At 43.6% G+C, this 21,670-nt stretch overlaps 1 protein-coding gene across 2 annotated transcripts in view; it reads left to right on the forward strand.

Moving 5' to 3' along the window:
• The window catches only part of HELQ (helicase, POLQ like), a 449,876-nt gene that overhangs the window by 269,005 nt on the left and 159,201 nt on the right, over positions 1 to 21,670 (forward strand). The gene's annotated exons all lie outside the window — the stretch shown is intronic.

A 21,670-nucleotide genomic window follows, 5' to 3' on the forward strand; every position in this document is an offset into this window, starting at 1 on the left:
AGACACTGTTCAGAGAGGTGTACTGTTTTCCCTCCTTGTAAATCTCACATTTGATGATGGACCACAGGTTCTCAATGGGGTTCAGATCAGGTGAACAAGGAGGCCATGTCATTAGATTTCCTTCTTTTATACCCTTTCTTGCCAGCCACGCTGTGGAGTACTTGGACGCGTGTGATGGAGCATTGTCCTGCATGAAAACCATGTTTTTCTTGAAGGATGCAGACTTCTTCCTGTACCACTGCTTGAAGAAGGTGTCTTCCAGGAACTGGCAGTAGGACTGGGAGTTGAGCTTGACTCCATCCTCAACCCGAAAAGGCCCCACAAGCTCATCTTTGATGATACCAGCCCAAACCAGTACTCCACCTCCACCTTGCTGGCGTCTGAGTCGGACTGGAGCTCTCTGCCCTTTACCAATCCAGCCACGGGCCCATCCATCTGGCCCATCAAGACTCACTCTCATTTCATCAGTCCATAAAACCTTAGAAAAATCAGTCTTGAGATATTTCTTGGCCCAGTCTTGACGTTTCAGCTTGTGTGTCTTGTTCAGTGGTGGTCGTCTTTCAGCCTTTCTTACCTTGGCCATGTCTCTGAGTATTGCACACCTTGTGCTTTTGGGCACTCCAGTGATGTTGCAGCTCTGAAATATGGCCAAACTGGTGGCAAGTGGCATCGTGGCAGCTGCACGCTTGACTTTTCTCAGTTCATGGGCAGTTATTTTGCGCCTTGGTTTTTCCACACGCTTCTTGCGACCCTGTTGACTATTTTGAATTAAACGCTTGATTGTTCGATGATCACGCTTCAGAAGCTTTGCAATTTTAAGAGTGCTGCATCCCTCTGCAAGATATCTCACTATTTTTGACTTTTCTGAGCCTGTCAAGTCCTTCTTTTGACCCATTTTGCCAAAGGAAAGGAAGTTGCCTAATAATTATGCACACCTGATATAGGGTGTTGATGTCATTAGACCACACCCCTTCTCATTACAGAGATGCACATCACCTAATATGCTTAATTGGTAGTAGGCTTTCGAGCCTATACAGCTTGGAGTAAGACAACATGCATAAAGAGGATGATGTGGTCAAAATACTCATTTGCCTAATAATTCTGCACTCCCTGTATATATATATTCACACAAAAATAAACAAAGATTACAGGGACGTTATAGTTAGGCTCACATTTCAGACGAATGAAACCATAGAAATTCAGCAGTTCTAGTTAGTTATTTCAAGTAAGTATAACTCGTGCCCCCACCATGCACAGTTTTCTCATCAATAATGTTACTGCAAATATTACAGTGATATCAATGAAATTATAAAAGATGATGTGAGTGCTGTTATAACTGGGATAATTAGTGAATGGCAAGGGTGCAAATTATAGTTACCTTAGGGCACAAGTTATAGTAATTTTAAATAACTCAATAACGGCTGAATTTCTATGGTTTTGTATGTTTGAAATGTAAGTCTAATTATAACGTCCCTGTAACCTTTGATTTTATTTAAGTGAATTTCGATGTCTTTTTTAACATTAAGTAAACTGCCTATTACAATGCATGTTGGGGGGGGGTTGGATGCAGGGCCTGGCCTGGTATAGACCTGCCCTTCTCCCAAGCTTGCTGCTTCCCCCTCCCCCAAAAACCATTATCCAAGTCCATGACCCTGCTCCCTCATTATATCCCTGTGTGACTGTTGTTCTCGCACTATTCTTCCCGCATGCCGTTAAGTTACCTTGCTTGCCGAATCCACCTCCTCCCTACCCTCTGTTCTCCGAGTACATGCAACAGCCTCCTCCCTCCTGCCCTTCATTGTCTGATGTGCTGCCGCTACTCTCCATTTAGTTTGATGTCTGTTATGCCATTAATTGTGTTTGACCAATGACTTTGTGTTTCACCCCTGCGCATATTAGTTGTTCAGTGTTCATCAGTAGCACATTCAGTTTAGCTGCTTATTGGCTTTAACATGGCATTAGAAATTACATTCTGTATTCAGGTAAGCTGCCTACTGGCTTTAACATTTGGTATTTAGGTTAGTTGCCTATTGGCTTTAACGTGGCATTAGACATTACATTCTGTATTCAGTTTAGCTGACTATGGGTTTTATCGTGGAGTTAGACATTGCAGTTGAGACACTGCAGATGAGCTGTGTTTTTCCACGTGGTAGACCACGCTGTTTTTCGTATTGTGTTCACACCGAACCCTAGCGTGATAAGAGAGCGTATATTTTCTGTTTTCCTCTCTACTCAGCCCTGGGAACAAGCGAGGTTTGGAGACTTGGCCACTCTCCAACTCTTGTTCTGTTCCCACTCTGATGTACAGTAGCCAGCATGTTTTGACTAAAGGGCCTGTTAGCAGGCTTTTTCATTATAAGACGGTGTCCCTGGGCAGCAGCAAGGGGGAATTTTCCAGGACTTCAGTCAGGAGTAGACGTCAGCTGCCTGACCTCCCGTTTGGGTGGAAAATCTCTCTCTCGCAGTTGAACAGGAGTCATCAACTTGCAGGCATGAGAAAGATGACGAGCAGTGATAGCCCTACAGTGATGAATTTTGACTTTTATTCTTTGCTTTGAAGTTATGCTTTAATATAATCACATGTATTTGCTGTGTACCTTGCAATTGAGCATTACTCTGTTATATTTTGCTTTCATTGCTGTGACTACTTTTAAACGTGTGCTTCCAACCTACTATTCTCGTCTCTCAGGAACCTTTGTGGTTAAGTAATAATAATAAATGTCTTCTTTAAACTAAGAAGTGCATTCCAGAGAAGTTTTGTCAGCTAGAGGATAAGATAAGGAAAGCAAAACATTTTGGCATGCGTCGTCAGTCTGGTAGTCGAATTAGAGATTGGAGGTGCACGATTTAAAAGTGTAATTGTTTTTGTTGTTTAGAGAATTAAAGAAGCACAGCAGACCATGTTTGAAAATGCATGTGAAGTTAAACTGCCTTATGGTGCTGTGAGAAACATGTTTTCTTGTTTATCAGAACTTTGTGAGTCTTAGAATGAGTGCTTGGATAAAGCAAAAGTGTTTTCATATTTAGAAAATGTGCTTTTTGAAAGAAATGATGTCCCTTTTGTTCTTGACAGAAGGGTTTGGATACTTTTTGTCTGCTTACAGAAAAATGGATGAGAGATGTAAGCAGTTAGAACATAAAAATAAGAATTTACGTGAGCAAATTAGCCAGAACAAATTGTTGCAAGATAAAACTGAAATGTATAAAGCTGTTGCAGCAGAATCTGGCTTTTCCCATTCCAGTAATGAGGAGGTTAAAAAAGGTGGAGGCCTGTGTGAGCCTCACGAGCAGAGTGTAGATCTCCATGTGCTGAGCAGCCCACAGTTTTTGGCAGTAGTTCAAGTGCATTCCTTAAAAGATTACACTGAGCATGAAGTTGAGAATGTTATATTCAGACAGCTTTTGCAAAGTACGATGTGTAAAATTAATTCAGACAAGACAGGGGTACTGTCGCAAAATGTGCAGTTTCTGGGAATTCAGTGGAATCCAGAAAATAGACAGATGTTGTCACAGATAAAACAGAAGATTTTAGAGTTTCTTACTATTTGCACTAAGCAAGAGACACCGAGTTTCACAAGCTTGTTTAATTTTTGGAAACAGTATAGCCCTCATCTGAGTAAAATCTTAACACTTTGGTACAAAGTAACTAGGAAAAAACCTGAGTTTGAATGGAGTGAGAAGCAGCTGCGTGCTTTTGATTTGGCAAATTAAATAATTCAACAGACTTTAGATTTGTGCGCAGTGCAAGAGGGAAACACTGATTTACATGTAAACCAGGAACAATTTGCCACCTGGAGTATGTGGCACAAACAGGGGAGGACAAGCGTGCCCCTGGAACTTTGGATTAGAAAACTATCTGACTTTGTGGAGCTCTGTACTCCTTTTGAAAAACAGTTTTTGACTTGTTATTGGGCTCTAGTGAATACTGAGCAAATTACATTAAATGATAATGTAATTCTGAAACCTGAAATATCAATCATCCAGTGGGTGATGAGTTCACCTAAATCTCACAGTATAGGACAGGCACAGGAGGCTAGTATCATACACTGTATCTGGTACATACAAAACAGGGCTCTAGTCACTGCAGCCCTACATGAACAGGTGTCACAAGCCCCTTTACAGGATGAGGAGAGGGTGCAGGGAATACCACAGGTAAAAGAGTCACCAGTGAAATTGAGTGCACCATTTGAATTCTTGTCCCCCGAGGATAGAAAGCGTGTTTGTTTGACTAATGATTCATTGAAATGCATGAATACTAAAAGATAATGGAAAGCCAATCCAGTTACTGAAAAGTTGTTGTCTACCACAGGAGAAGGAAAAAGTAACCAATATGCAGAGTTGTACAATGTGTGTCAGACTTTAAAGCAAGAGCTGCTCGAGACGTGTCATTTTTACACTGAGTCTTGGTTCACTGCCAATGGATTAGCCGTTTGGCTTTCCACATGGCTTGTACATAACTGGTTCAATTCCCTTGCAGATGTTAAAGAGAAAAGTGCAAAGACAGAAGTGTCAACCCAGAATTCTGACTTGGTGGGGATGGCTAAGTGGGTGCACCAGAAATGTGGACATCTGGGAAAAAAACCACTTACAGGTGGGCAGAGATTAGAGAGATGCACATTCCCTTAGATTTGATAAAAACTGTGATTTTGCAATGTCCTATTTGTCAGCACACACAACGGAGATCTGTCCCACAAACAGTCAAAAATCAGTTGGGGAGAGGAAAGTTACCAGGACAGATATGGCAAATTGATCAGGTTTTAGGGGGAGTGATTGCTGCAGATTACCAAGGAGAATTCAAAATTATGCTGATAACTAGAAGAGAATCTGATTCATTCATACAGTTTGGAGACAGAATTGCTCAACTTGTCATAAGTGCAGTGAATGGAGGTTTGGTAAGGAAGGAGTCTGCCCCAGCCCTTCTGACAGTGCAAGGAAAGGGAAGCTGTGGTGCAGCAGATAAAAACCTCAGTGCTAAGGTGTGGGTTGAATCCCCAAATGAACCTCCAGAACCTTCAGAAATCATAACAAACGGTCCCAACAATGTTATGTTGATCATAAAACCAGGACAGGAAAAATGGGAACATATTCCAGATGACAAATGTTATTTGCATGAAAAGTCATACTTTTTTCTTTTGCAGATCTTACTACAACTCACCACTGACCAGGAGTGTGCTGTGTGGTCTCCCTTCGGGTGTTTGCGTGTGGCGTCGGGGGAGGGACCGCACCCCCAACCTGAACCTTATTGATTAAAGTACAAACCCCATGGAACCATTTTGCGCAACTGGCACCTTAAGTTCAAGTTCTACATGGGATCAGTATAAAGTTTGTCAACTTGTTTGCTTACGTTCTTCCACTGGAACTAAGCAACATTGCCAGTTAACTGTCTGTTTTTCGTGTGGAAACCTGACTTTCACTTAAATTCCAGCAAACCTTTCAGGTGGACCGTGTACCTTTTACATGAGTAGAACTGATGCTACATCAATTTGCTATTTTAGAGACATTATTCAATCAGTTATTATCTCAATCAGAGTATTTAAGCTTCAGTCTTTTCATTGTAGGTGTATCTGATTTGAAAGGTTGAGATCAATGTTAATCGACTTCCATTGCTTCACAGTGATTGTTTTTATCATTCTAATCTGATTTGCTTATAATGTTTTTGTTTTTTTGTTTTTGTTTGAAATAAGAGGAATGTAAACAAAAGTCGTTGGTTATAGGGTGGAGATGTTATGCAATTAATTGTGTTTGACCAATGATTTTGAGTTTCACCACTGCGCATATTAGATGTTCAATGTTCATCAGTAGCACATTCAGTTTAGCTGCTTATTGGCTTTAACATGGCATTAGACATTACTTTCTGTATTCAGGTAAGCTGCCTATTGGCTTTAACATTTGGTATTTAGGTTAGCTGCCTATTGGCTTTAACGTGGCATTAGACATTACATTCTGTATTCAGTTTAGCTGCCTATGGGCTTTATCGTGGGGTTAGACATTGCAGTTGAGACATTGCAGATGAGCTGTGTTTTTCCACGTGGTAGACCACGCTGTGCTTTTCGTATTGTGTTCACACCGAACACTAGCGTGATAAGAGAGCGTATATTTTCTGTTCTCCTCTCTACTCAGCCCTGGGAACAAGCGAGGTTTGGAGACTTGGCCACTCTCCAACTCTTGTTCTGTACCCACTCGGATGTACAGTAGCCAACATGTTTTGACTTAGGGGCCTGTTAGCAGGCTTTTTCATTATAAGACGGTGTCCCTGGGCAGCAGCAAGGGGGAATTTTCCAGGACTTCAGTCAGGAGTGGACATCAGCTGCCTGACCTCCCGTTTGGGTGGAAAATCTCTTTCTCGCAGTTGAACAGGAGTCATCAACTTGCAGGCATGAGAAAGATGACGAGCAGTGATAGGCCCTACAGTGATGAATTTTGACTTTTATTCTTTGCTTTGAAGTTATGCTATAATATAATCACTTGTATTTGCTGTGTACCTTGCAATTGAGAATCACTTGGATATATTTAGCTTTTATTGCTGTGACTACTTTTAAACGTGTGCTTTCAACCTACTAATCTCGTCTCTCAGGAACCTCGTGGTGAAGTAATAATAATAAATGTCTTCTTTAAACTTAGAAGTGCATTCAAGAGAAGTTTTGTCAGCTAGAGCATAAGATAAGGATAGCAAAACAATGTCCCTTCCCATTTCTCCTGCCCTTTGTTGCCCGTTTCTGTGCTCCATCATTGTCCTCCTGCTCAGCTTCTCTGCTTAGCTTGCTGCCCCCATCCTCCTTCCCCCTGCCTTCTAATGTATGTGTGCTTGCCCTTGCTCCCTCCTTTTTTCTTGCCATGTTCCATGGACCTGCCACTGTCCCTCCTATGTACTTAGAGTGTTCTGTTGAGCTGCCACTTCCCCTCCCACCTGCCTTGCATGGTCAGATGACTGCTGCCTGCCCCTCTCTGAGTTCCATGCCTTTATCCCCTCCATCGTGACATCCATGGTCTAGTTTGCTGCTACTCCTTTCTGCTGTCCATGCTGTGTTGTGCTGCAACTGCTCCTTCTGCCTACCCTACGTGGTCTATTGTGAAGCTTCTTCCCTGCCTTCTCTTGCCTATGTCCAGCCCATACACATCACTTCTGTCCTCCATGGTCCTGTGTGCATGCCCCGTCCCCTTCCTCTTGCCCACCATGGCCGTTGTGCTGCCACTAACCCTCCTGCTTGCTATGCATGGCCTTCTGGGCTGCCACAGCCCTTCCCACCTTCCCTCTGTTGCCTGTGTGTATGCCATTATAGTCTCTCTGTTGTCCTCCATGGTGTGTTGTGCTTCCAGAGCCTATCCCACCTGCCCTCCATGGTCAGTTTGATTCTTCAGTGCTACCCCTTTGCCCGCTGCCCTCTGTTTTCCATGTGCAGGCCCCTGTCCCCTCCCTCTGACCTTCTCTGTCTGTTGTTGTGTCCCTACCCCCCTCCCTCCTGCCCTTCATGGTCCATTATGCTGCAACTGTCCCTCCGGTCTGTCCAGTATGGTCAGCTTCCTGTCCTTGCCTCTTCCCCTCTGCTGTCTGTTGTCCATGTGCATGGCTTTGTCCCCTCCCTGTTGCTTTCCATGTGGTGCACTGTCATCTTGCTTATCCTGTGTGGTGTATTGTGCTGTTGCAACCCCTGACACCTGCCATGTATGGTCCGTTTTTTGCCCCTGCCCATCTCCCTCCTGCCCTCTGTTATGAGTGCATGTCCCTACCCCCTTCCTCCTGCTGCCCTCGGTGATCCAATGTACCATACTCGCCATCTTTTTTTATTTGGTACGAGGGAGATTTTGATAAAAACACCCAGAGAATAGATTTTCCCCATTGACCTGCATTGAAAAAGAGGAGGTTTTAGGCTGGAGACAAATAAAATAAAGCCCTTTTGGGTTTAAAAACATCAGGCGTCTCCTACCTGAATTGGGTCTATTGGCATGTATGGTTGTACTGACACTGCATCTTCCTTCTGCCCTCAATGGTTTGTTAAATTGCCACAGCGTCTCTTGCCTGTCTTGCTTCCCCTACCCCCTGTTTCCTTGCCCTCCTTGGCCCCTTGTGCTGCCACTGCCCCTCCCGTCTGCCCAGCATGGTCAACTTTTTACCACTGCACCCTCCTCCCTACCCTCAATTATCCAAGTATGGGCCCCTGACATCTATCTCTCCACAGTATTCTAATAAGAAACAACTAGATTGCTAGCATTCTGTGTTTATTACAAAAGGATGACATGCCCAACATCATCTTGATGTGATAAAAACTGTAATACCTAAAGTAGTTCCTTTATAAGTTATAAAAAATGAGAGGATCTTATTTCCATGGTTAGTTCTCTAAAAAACTAAAATGAGGACATATTTTCTGAGTTCTCAAATAGCGACAAAGCACTTTTAATTTATTTGTTATCTTGATGTTTCAGTTGATCACTTGATTATATGTTTCACTTAAGGGAGAGATTGTGGTGGTATGGTCAGAGCTGCAGACGTTTCAACTAGAGAACTAGGTTTGAGTTTGTGTCAGCCCAACATCTTGTGATTCTGGGCAAATCACTTAATCTCCCCATGCCTAAAGCCCAAAAGGAATGCGTTCTTGTGTAATGTAACTGACGCCCATGTAAAGCACTTAAATACCATTGGGTCAAGTCTACACTATATAAAACTGCAAAAGAACAAAAAAATAAGTGTTTTGCACACTTCTGTCACTGTGCTATACTTGGGCTACAGTTTGGTGATCTGTCCTACATTTGGACTCTTTTTTTTTTTTTTTCCCCCGCAGGTGGCCATCTCAGGAGACTCCTTTGTTATGAAGCTCCCTAATCTCCTAATTTTCCACTTCAATTCCATCAAGATGGGGGTCAGATTTGCCACACTTTTGGCTTAAATTCAGAATGTGCATGTGTCTGTCTACCTATCCGAATGTTTTAATGAAATAGAAGCGGAAGATATTTGAGAACTCACTTAAAACCTGTCCTAATTTTCCTTTCTACAGCACTAACCATAACCTTTTATGACAACATGAAACCCCTCATTTTGTTGCTTTCTAAATTAAATGTTTTAAGTTGTACCAGTTTGAGTCATTCAAGATGGCTTCAGGTGTGCCACACTTTTGCCATAAGACTATCTGATAAAGACATCTAACTGCAGATTCCTTAACTTAGAATGTTACCCAGGTGCCAGCCTGGATCTAGAAAATGTTTTTCCCTCAATATGTCTGGGTGTTAGCAGAGGGTGTTGCGTGACTCCACAATGTCGTTGTCCACCGGATGTGACGTCAAAAGAGTCTATCTAATGGACGCGCTGATGCCAGGTCCTTCTTTTCTGCACTTGCCCCATGGATTCGGAGAAAGTTATTCTGGCAGTTTTTGGCCTCCTGCAGTGTTTTAGTTGCCTTTGGAAACAGTGTGCTATGTTGTCGCTATTTAAACCCTGTGGGTCCTTTGCACAGCAAATGTTGGCTACAGATCCCCATTCGGTGTGCATGTGGTGCCTGGGTGAGCATCATGGATGAGTACTGCGGTTCCTGTCAGCAACTTTGTCTAAAGGCTCTTCTCGAGTGAAGGATGAAGCTTGTGGCATTACGGATGGCGGAGTCTAGGCCTTTCCTTCACAGGAGATCTTCCTCTCGGTCTGATGTTCTGTCCCAGAGTCTTTCCAGAGGTCGCTCTTGTGGACGCTGAGGTCTCGGCATTTATCAACCTCACCGCACTTGATCTCCCGTCATTCCTCAGCTGAGGAGACGAGGTCAGGGTCTTCCTTGCTCCTTCCTCCCTTTCCGGTAGAAGGGGCGACTCCAGACCAGATGAGTGCATATTCTTCTTCTCTGCACGCTATCTTTGCACGCTATCTTTGGTCACCCACCTTCCTCTGGAGCACCTGTTGGCCCCAAGAAGGAGTGCGTTGTCTTGACTGTGGCCACGCCAGCGGGTTTGCCCTCAGTTCCAGTTAGTCCTGCAATGTCCTCTGACGTGCCTACTGCAGCACCAGTGCACAGCCCTTCGGGGTCCCCACCATTGGTGCCGACATCGGACCAGCCAACTTCAGCGACTTTGCTGGTGTCACCGATCAAAGTTGATTTTCCCCTCTCCGTCTGACATCAATGGCGATGTCGTGGCTTCGCCTTCTCAACACCAGTCGACATCGGGAACAGCGCCAGTCCTTTCTCTGCAAGGCTCCATTCTTGCTGCTCCTGCTGCAGGGGATGGTAGGTTTGGAGTTGGGGCCTCTTAGAGAGGGCAGCTGGTTATCTGATCTGGCTTCTGCTAGTGGCCTGCATTCTTCTCCAGCATCGGGCCTTCTGTCCTCTCCTGGAGATGCTACGCAAACAAGTTCCTTTCTTGTGGATATGCTAAAGAGGATTGCAGAGGTGCTAGGTCTCACCCTTCCCTTAATGGAGTTGGCTTCAGGTGTTCTAAGTGATATACTCCACCATGGCCAGACCAGGGTTGAGCCGGTGCTTACCTTTAACGGGCATTAAATGAAGTCTTCTTGGGTGCTTGGGCTGAACTTGCTTCTGGGTCTCTGGTTGACCGGGATATATCCCACAGGCACCGTCCTGCCCCCCGTGACCCACCTTGTTTGATCAGACATCCCACTCCTCACAGTTTTGTGGCACAGGCTGCTTTACATTTTCCTGATATGGAGTTCCCTTCCTGTGCTCCTCCTGATAGGAAGTCTAGATCCCTAGGTATCTGTTGCAGGCATATTTTTGAACTCCACATGTTCTGCTCTACATTCTGTGAACACGTCTTGTGTTCTTGGACGTTTCCCACATTTCTTATGGGATTCTATAGTGAACATCTTGCCCTCATTTTCAGACGAGGTTAGGAGTATTCTTTCTCCTATAATGCAGGATGGGCAGAATGCAGCCTAATTGAGCATTCGCTGTGGCATGGAGTCCCCTGACGCTGTGGGTCGAGCTATGGCTTCCTCTGTTCCTCTCCGTTGCTGTGCCTGGTTAAATTTCTCAGGGTTTTCACTGCCAGTACAATCTACATTACTGGACATGCCATTTGATGGGTACCCATTTGTTTGGTGCACAGGCTGACTCGGCCTTGAGATATTTTTGGGATAGTTGGGGTGGAGTTATGAGTTAACCTCGTGTGTCTGTGTGTGTGTGTCTCTCTCTCTCTCTCTCTCTCTCTCTCTCTCTCTCTCTCTCTCTCTCTCTCTCTCTCTCTCTCTCTCTCTCTCTCTCTCCCCCTCTCTCCCCCTCTCTCTCCCTCTCTCTCCCTCTCTCTCCCTCTCTCTCCCTCTCTCTCCTCTCTCTCCTCTCTCCTCTCTCCTCTCTCCTCTCTCTCCTCTCTCTCTCTCCTCCCCCCCCCCTTTGGCTTTTTCATCATTGCTGTGAGGTTTTCAGTTATACCGTTATACTACATTGGGAGACCGTTCGGTGTTCCTCACTGCCAGGTCTCCCTGTCACTTCATGCCTGATGTTAAGTCTTTTTTCTTATCCTTTTTACTTGTTGTAAAGTAATGTTTCTGCTTCATGTTTAATATTGCTCAATTATAGGTTATCATTTATAACACACCTGATATAAGGTGGTATCATTTGCTTCACTATGAGGACAAGCTTATGCTTAAGAGTTGTAACCGTTTGGTAAATATTCTGCTCTAAGTGAAGTATTCACGTCCTACTCTGGTATGCTTCAGATGAATTCTACCTGTGTTTTTTTTCCCTCAGTGTTTTTTTTTTTTTCTCCCATTTCTACTAGGGCATAGATTTAGCTTTTCTAACCATTGCCTGTATAGCATGTTACTAGTATTCCATTTAGAGAACTGGAGACATTACAACCTCCTCGTTTTCTTTAACACTACGAGTCTTGATTACTACGTCCCCTTGTACTGTCAAATAGGTTCGCTGTGGTGGTACCTTTTGATGAGTACATTTCTCTTTTTCACATGCTATCACTCTTTTCTTCAGCATTTTGAGACCTTCCTTGTTCTGGTCTTACTTGCTAAACCTCATCATAATTAGTATACTGGTCAGTATCCCCGCCTGTCACGCGGGAGACGAGATTTCAGTTCCCCGACGGGGATGATAAACTTTAATTGGTATTGACTTTTCTATAGTGTTGAGCTGTTTTTTGCACATTTTTATTTTTTCCCTTACCTTGGTCATACATTTTCATAGTGATGTATCGCTGGTCAATTCTGCTTAATCTACTGTATAGACTTCTTATTTTGGAGTTCTTTTACATTTGTTGCATTGGCATGCAATACTTCCTTCCTTTTGAATACATTTGCCCCCTTTTCAGGGGTACTGCTTTTTCTCTATGAGGATGTTATTTCTGTCTAATTGAAAATAAGGTCTATTATATGATATTCATATGAATACAATTACTCACTTGGAGATGGATGTATTCTTTGGATTTGAACTGATTATTTCCTATGATTCTAGTTAGTGTATAATTTCAACCCATTAGGTCTTTCTATATTAAAAAACAAACAAAAAAACACATTTTTCTCACTTTAAGTGATGACCCTTGGTACACTAGGGGTCTCTCTCCCTCTCTCGCTCTCTCTCTCTCTCTCTCTCATATATATATATGTTCGGTGGCATGTGTAGCTGCAGATACACGTGCTGTGTATTATCCTGCCATCTAGTGTTGGGCTCGGAGTGTTACAAGTTGTTTTTCTTCGAAGAAGTCTTTTCGAGTCACGAGACCGAGGGACTCCTCCCTTTCGGCTTCATTGCGCATGGGCATCGACTCCATCTTAGATTGTTTTCTTTCCGCCATCGGGTTCGGACGTGTTCCTCTTCGCTCCGTATTTTGAATCGGGAAAGTTAGCCAAGTATCGAAAATTCGACGGTATTGTTTGCGCTTGGTACCGGTTTAGTGTTAGCGTATCGACACCGATAGTAGAAGCGCTCCGGCGGCCCTTCGGGGCTTCCGCTCTTCAGCAGGGCCTGGTCGCGTCCATCGGCGAAACTAATGGACCGGACCCCCTTCCGCTTCTGTCCAAAGTGCCACTCGAAGTATCCTTATACAGACCAAAACTTGGTTTGTAATCTGTGTCTATCACCAGAACACAGGGAGGATACTTGTGAGGCCTGTTGGGCATTTCGATCGAAAAAGACCCTACGCGATCGAAGAGCCAGAAGACTACAAATGGCGTCGACACCGAGGGAACAACTCGACGTTGAAGAGGAGGAAAGAATTTCCATCCTGGGAACGGACTCATATGATTCCAAAAGTGAGCGACCCGCGACAACGCAGAAAACAGTGAGTAAAACTGCCCCGTCCAAGACTCACACAAAGATCGTAAAGGCCAAGGGGATGCCACCGCCAGCAGGCCATGGCTTAACCCATCGAAAAGACGGTAACCAAACATCGGCACCGAAAAGGGCCAAAGAACCACCGAAGACATCCGACTCCGGTCGAGATTCAGGCTCCGAACGATCTCGACACCGAGAGTTCGACTCACCCAAGGTGAGAAAAGTTACCTCGGAACCGAAAAAGACTTTCACAGAAGCTTCGGTACCGAAAAAAGCGGCTTCGGAGCCGAAAAGAAGCTCTTACACGGAAGAGCAAGGACTTTCCGGCCAAATGCAAACACACAGATTTGAGCAGGAGATAGGTATGGGGGAACCAGACCATACCCAATGGAGGTTACATATCCAGAAAGAGACTGGTAAAATACAAACTCTTCCTCCAATTAAAACCAAAAGAAAGCTGGCATTTCATGAGTCAGAAATGCAGCCGAAGGCAAAGGTGGCAAGAGACAAAACACCACCACCAAGGTTTTCGCCACAACCTTCTCCATTTCATTCACCACAGCTGTCCCTGGTAACAATACCCCCAATGCAGTCACCGACCCATACAGGGATGACACAGGAGGATCCGGATGCTTGGGACTTATATGATGCTCCGGTATCAGACAACAGCCCAGATTGTTACCCAATAAGGCCGTCCCCTCCAGAGGACAGTACTGCATATACGCAGGTACTATCAAGGGCAGCTACAATCCACAATATAGCAATGCATTCCGAGCCAATAGAGGATGATTTCCTATTCAACACCTTGGCGTCCATCCACACTTCCTACCAGAGTGTGCCAATGCTCCCAGGCATGCTCAAGCACGCAAAACAGGTCTTCCAGGAGCCAGTGAAAGGAAAGGCTATCACACCTAGGGTGGAGAAAAAATACAAACCTCCCCCAACGGACCCTGTGTTTATAACACAGCAACTTACGCCAGACTCAGTAGTTGTAGGGGCAGCAAGAAAGAGGGCAAACTCAATCATTAGGAGACGCTCCATCGCCTGACAAGGAGAGTAGGAAGTTTGATGCAGCGGGCAAGCGGGTGGCAGCACAGGCAGCCAATCAATGGTGGATCGCAAACTCGCAAGCCCTACTGGCTCGCTACGACAGGGCACACTGGGACGAAATGCAACACATTATACAGCACTTGCCCAAAGAACACCAGAAACGTGGCCAACAGGTTGTTGAGGAAGGACAAGCAATATCCAACAACCAAATAAGGTCCGCATTAGACTCAGCAGACACAGCAGCACGAACAGTCAACACTGTGGTAACCATTCGCAGGCATGCATGGTTACGAAGCTCAGGATTCTAGCCAGAAATCCAGCAAGCTGTGTTAAACATGCCTTTCAACCAGGAACAATTGTTTGGGCCGGAGGTGGACACAGCAATTGAAAAATTAAGAAAGGACACAGACACGGCCAAAGCCATGGGCGTGAAATACTCCCCACAAAGCAGAGGCACATTTAGAAAGCCACAATTTAGAGGGAGGTTTCGTATGCAAACACCAGAACCTTCCACCTCACACACCAGACCCACCTATCTGGGACAATACCAGAGAGGGGGGTTTTGAGGCTCATATAGTGGTGGACAATTCCCAAGAGCAAGGGGAAAATTCCAAACCCCTAAAACAAGTCAAACCAAACAGTGACTTCAATGTCACAAAACCCCAACACTTAACACCAGTGGGGGGGGGAGACTCACTGCATACTACAAAAACTGGACAAACATAACTACGGACGCATAGGGCCTAGCCATTATCCAAAATGGTTATTGCATAGAATTCATAAATTTCCCACCAGATGTGCCCCCAAGAGCACACAGTATATCCAAACAACACTTACACCTGTTACAACTAGAAGTCCAAGCATTGTTACAAAAACAAGCATTAGAGTTAGTACCCAACAATCAAAAAGGTGTCTACTCACTATATTTCCTAATTCCAAAGAAAGACAAAACGTTAAGACCCATATTAGACCTCAGAACGCTGAATCTCTTCATCAAATCGGATCACTTACACATGGTAACACTTCAAGACGTGGTTCCCTTACTCAAAACGAGGACTACGTGTCAACATTAGATCTCAAGGATGCCTACTTTCACATACCCATACATCCTTCCCACAGAAAATACTTAAGGTTTGTAATACGCGGCGTACACTATCAATTCAAAGTGTTACCGTTCAGGATAACAACAACCCCAAGGGTATTCACAAAATGCCTTGCAGTAGTAGCCGCTCATATAAGGAGACAGCAGATGCATGTATTCCCGTACTTAGACCACTGGCTAATAAAAACCAGCACTCAACAACAGTGTCTTCTTCACACGCAATACGTTATAGAAACTACACAAACTAGGGTTTTCTATAAATTACCAAAAATCACATCTGCAGCCATCCCAAATACAACAATACTTTGGAGCAACACTCAACACACAAAAAGCGATTGCCACTCCAAGTCCACAAAGGGTACAAGCGTTCCAAAATATAGCATTAAACATACAGCCAAACCAACACTACCAAGTGAGGTTTGTAATGAAACTTCTAGGCATGATGTCTTCATGCATAGCCATTGTCCCAAACGCAAGATTACACATGCGGCCCTTACAACGGAGCCTAGCAAAACAATGGGCACAAGCACAGGGTCAACTCCAAGATCTAGTGTTGGTAGACCGCCAGACACACTTCTCGCTTCAATGGTGGAACCCTATAAATTTAAACCAAGAGCAGCCATTCCAAGACCCAGTGCCTCCAGACGTGATCACAACAGATGCTTCCATGATGGGGTGGGGAGCACACCTCAACCAGCACAGCATACAGGGACAATGGGACAATCAACAAAAACAACTGCACATAAATCATTTAGAACTGTTGGTAGTGTTTCTAGCATTAAAAGCATTTCAACCACTGATAGCCCACAAACACATTCTTGTCAAAACCGACAACATGACGACAATGTATTACCTCAAGAAACAAGGGGGGGAACACACTCGTCACAACTGTGGCTCTTAGCACAGAAAATTTGGCATTGGGCAATTCACAATCACATTTGCCTAATAGCACAATACAACCCAGGCATTCAGAACCAGTTGGCTGACAATCTCAGTTGAGATCACCAACAAACACACGAATGGGAAATTCATCCCCAGATCCTACAAGATTACTTTCTACGCTGGGGAACTCCAAAATAGACCTATTCGCAACAAAAGAAAACGCAAAATGCCAAAACTTCGCGTCCAGGTACCCACACCCTCAGTCCAAGGGCAATGCGTTATGGATCAGTTGGTCAGGGATATTTGCTTACGCTTTTCCCCCTCTCCCACTCATTCCTTATCTGGTAAACAAACTAAGTCAAAACAAACTCAAACTAATACTTATAGCACCAACCTGGGCTCGCCAACCGTGGTACACAACACTGCTAGATTTATCAGTAGTACCTCACATCAAATTACCGAACAGGCCAGATCTGTTAACGCAACACAAACAACAGATCAGACACCCAAATCCAGCATCGCTCAATCTAGCAATCTGGCTCCTGAGATCTTAAAATTTGGACATTTAGACCTTACACAAGAATGTATGGAGTTCATCAAACAAGCTAGAAAACCCACTACAAGACATTGCTACGCAAACAAATGGAAAAGAGTGGTTTACTACTGCCACACTCATCAAATTCAACCACTGCATGCTTCCGCAAAAGACATTGTAGGCTACTTATTACACTTACAAAAGTCTAAGCTAGCATTCTCTTCAATTAAAATACATCTCACTGCAATATCTGCCTATCTGCAGATTACACATTCAACATCACTTTTTAGAATCCCAGTCATCAAAGCATTTATGAAGGGACTAAAAAGAATCATACCCCGAAGAACACCACCAGTACCTTTGTGGAACCTTAATGTTGTATTAACACGACTCATGGGACCACCATTCGAACTCATGCACTCTTGTGAGATGCAATACTTAACTTGGAAGGTAGCCTATCTAATAGTTATCACATCACTTAGAAGAGTAAGTAAGATACAAGCATTTACTATACAAGAAGCCTTTATACAAATACATAAATATAAAGTGGTTCTACATACAAATCCCAAATTCTTACCAAAAGTCATATCGCCGTTCCACCTAAACCAAACAGTGGAACTCCTAGTCTTCTTTCCACAACCAGACTCAGTAGCCGAAAGAGCCTTACATACATTAGACATAAAGAGAGCACTAATGTATTACATTGACAGGACAAAACATTTTCGTAAAACAAAACAATTGTTTGTAGCCTTCCAAAAACCTCATGCCGGTAATCCTATATCCAAACAAGGCATTGCCAGATGGATAGTTAAATGTATTCAAACTTGTTATATCAAAGCAAAAAGAGATCTACCTATTATACCAAAAGCGCATTCCACTAGGAAAAAAGGCGCCACAATGGCCTTTCTGGGGAATATATCTATGACTGAAATTTGTAAGGCAGCCACCTGGTCTATGCCTTATACATTCACAAAACATTACTGTGTAGATGTGTTAACAACACAACAAGCCACAGTAGGACAGGCTGTATTAAGGACATTATTTCAAACAACTTCAACTCCTACAGGCTAAGCCACCGCTTTTTAGGGGAGGTTACTGCTTAGTAGTCTATGCACAGCATGTGTATCTGCAGCTACACATGCCACCGAACGGAAAATGTCACTTACCCGGTGTACATCTGTTCGTGGCATGAGACGCTGCAGATTCACATGCGCCCTCCCACCTCCCCAGGAGCCTGTAGTCGTTGTTAGTTGAATACGATTTGTAAATTTGTAAATAAATATTATTTTAATACACATTATGTACATACACAGCTACTCCATTGCATGGGCACATCTAATATACTCTCAACTCCTACCTCACCCTCAGCGGGGAAAACCATCTAAGATGGAGTCATCGCCCATGCGCAATGGAGCCGAAAGGGAGGAGTCCCTTGGTCTCGTGACTCGAAAATACTTCTTCGAAGAAAAACAACTTGTAACAATCCGAGCCCAACACTAGATGGCAGTATAATGCACAGCATGTGAATCTGCAGCGTCTCATGCCACGAACAGATGTACACTGGGTAAGTGACATTTTCAATATATATATATATATATATGTATATATATATATATATATATGTGTGTGTGTGTGTGTGTGCACATGTTTACGTACATGCATATGTACTTGGTACTACATAGTTGGTTCTTCCTTTCTTTGTCAGTAGCTGTGTATTTTACGCATCTTGATGATCCTTCATTATGTTTGCTACCTCCTGTAGGTTATGTGTTTCATATGCCAATGATTAGTCTTGTTCTCTTCATTGGGGGCAACTGTCTGTCTTCTCTGCACGAGCTACTCTATTATCTTGCCTTTTGATATACATTTGATTGGGTCATCATTTCCATGGTGCTTGGCTCTGCTCCTTGGCCGGTGAAGCTGCTTGTGTTGCAACAGCTTCGACCTTCACATACAGTCTGCGTCTAGGAATGAATATATATATATATCCTCAACTCTTTTTCTGCTACTATCATGCGGTCACGGGTAATCTCTCTAATCCATGTTTTCTTGTGTTTATATTATCTATGCTGTTATCATTCCTCAGTCTTGCTGAACTGTTCCTAAAGGGGGTTTCATTCCCTTTAAGGCTAGCGTTGCTTCTCTTCAGTACTTCTGTTCGCCTTTCCACTGATTGCTTATGTTTACATAGCTTTTTCATTCCATGGTTTCTGACTCCTATTCAGTGGTTCCTCTATGGAGTCCTTGATAGTGCAGTATTAAGGCTCACATACCTTCTTCCATGGGTTGGTCTTTTCTCATTTTTCCAAACTGCTCCTGTTCTTAGAACATAATTTTCAGGGTATCGAACATACTTTTTACTGTGCGGTTATGGGTGGGTTTTTACTATGTTCTTCCCGTTTTTGTATCCCTTTTCTTACAGTTGTCTTTTCACCAATTATTTTCCTAATGAGGACGTTCTTCCTCATAAGGAATTTTTTCCAGTGCTTAGGCTTTCTCTCCAGTACTAAATGCAGCTTTCCTTCTGGATAAAAGGCTTCCACTGTGGTTGTCGCTTCTGACACGATTGTCATGCTAACATGAATGAGTTTATTCTATGTTTTAACGTGGATGAGCTTTTTTCTGTGGTTACTTCTACAGGTTGAGATGTCATAGAACATGTTTTTATTCTCCCTCATTTTATTTCCTCTCCTTTCTTTTACTCTGTTCTCGGCAGGTTTAATGACACTTGGACTCTTTCGAGGTTCTCAGCTCTGCCCATCCCCCCCAGGTTTTCTATGCTTTAATATATGATTCTAAGTTAAGGAATCTGCAGCTAGATGTCTCTATCAAATGAACAAGTTGCTTACCTTTGGGAATGACGTATCTGGTAGAGACAGGATCTAGCTGCAGATTCCTTAAAGCCACTCCCTTCCTCCTCGCTCTGTGAGCTGAGTTAGTCTGTGGTCTCCAAAGATTTTATTTTGGTTATCTACACCTGGGCTTAAGACTTAGATGATAATCAACATAAAGGTGTCTCATATTTCAAGCACACTGTTTCCATTGCCAGTTTCTGTTGTGGCTCCACGTTCTGAGCGTGGAAACCAGTCACAGAAGAAACTCTGGTTAGCGCATCGGCAGGGGAGTTACATAGACCGTTGATGTCACATCCGGTGGACAGCGTCATTACAGAGTCACACAACACTCTCTGCCAACGCCCAGGGGAAAAAAGATTCCGGATCAAGGTTGGCACTTGGGGAAGATTCTAAGTTAAGAAATCTGCAGCTAGATCCTGTCTCTACCAGATACATCATTACCAAAGGTAAGTAACTTGTTTGTAGCACACCAGTTGTTCTTTAGAACACTCCGAAAGGCTGCAGTAGAATGCAAGGGAATTGACTGACAGGCTGCTCCTGTTGAAGTACAGCAGGAAGATATTTGGGAACTCAATTAAAATGTGTCCTAATTTTTCATTCTACCTCACAGACCATAATTTCCAGGACAAAATGAAACACCTCATTTTGTCCCTTTATAAATTAAATGTGTTTTACCAGTTTGATTTAATCAGGATGGCTTCAGGTGTGCAACACTTTTGTCATAAGTAAGACTGTTAGTGCTCTAGTTGTTCTTTGGAACACTCTGGGAGGCTCAGTAGAACACAAGGGACTTAACTGACAACCAGCCAGTGTTGCCAGCTTGTGCTATTTCCCACACAAATGGGTGATACTTTTCCCATTTGTGCAGGGAAAAACTCACTTAGCGCTGTGCTTTTTTTTTGGACTTGTATTAGCACCTTGTGCGCTTTTTTTAAAGCTTGGCCAGCACAGTTATACCAACAAAACTAATATTGACTTGCTGCTTTAAGTCAGCTGTGCACTAAATCGTGCAATAATTTTGTGGGACTCGGGTCCAGTTCCACAGTCAAAGCAAACGGTGTGTGCCACTGTAAATGGCCCCGCCCCCACCCTTAGACTCCCTAGGCAGTAGGCCTGCCTGATGCAACTATTACCTCAAGATGCACAGTTGAGCCTCCATAAAACGCTTGTTCGGAACTAATGTTGCTGTATTAAATTGGGTTCGAAATGGTTTATGCCAGTGGTTTGTCCTGCGTTCTAGACTGTCTTTTGGGTTTGTGAACGGCGGTCGGGGGGTGGGGGGGATGTAAGGGGTGGGGGGGAGGGGGTTAGAGGGGCTGGGCTAAGGGTTTGTGCTCTGTGGGAAAAATCGTTACGCAGACTGTTACATTGTTTTCATGTTTCATTTCATGCAGCATTTTTGACATGGTGGCGATGTGGCCTAACGCGGTCGGTGCTGCTGACTTATTAACTAATGGGGAGCACCTTCCAGTTCACGGCGTTGGCTTAACATCCTATGATGCTGGGCAAAGCACTTAAAGTAACTTTTAGTTCACCCTGTATTTAAAAAAATAAATCCTCAAAAATATGTGTTGGTAATTCCCAGGAATATTTAATTTCTCCAAATGTAGCTGTAGCTTTGATTTGCATGCAACACGGAAGTCTTGTAGAACTTTATTGTAGGACACGATTAAAAGCTCTAGATTTGAATCTGAAACTGAAAGTAGTACGAGTTTCTTTGTCACTGTCATGTAGCTGTTCAGATACACACTCTTAACTCATTGTAGGGACAGTTATTTAAGTGCCAATTTTAATTTCCCAGATGTGGTTTCCTGTGTTTTTTTTCATGCAACATGCCACTCTTGTATGACCTACAGCAAACTTCTAAATGAGTGGGTGAGTTCAGAGTGGATAGATTTTTGTGATGGTACATAATTGACTGTCGAAGTTGAGGCTGAAAACTACATGCATTTTTCAAAATGCCTCATCTGTAGAACACACGCAGTGCAATGGATGTTTAAGTGCCAATTATAGTTTCTCTAGATGTTTC

Source organism: Pleurodeles waltl, chromosome 1_2 (assembly GCF_031143425.1).
Source record: "Pleurodeles waltl isolate 20211129_DDA chromosome 1_2, aPleWal1.hap1.20221129, whole genome shotgun sequence".
NCBI classification, from domain to species: domain Eukaryota; kingdom Metazoa; phylum Chordata; class Amphibia; order Caudata; family Salamandridae; genus Pleurodeles; species Pleurodeles waltl.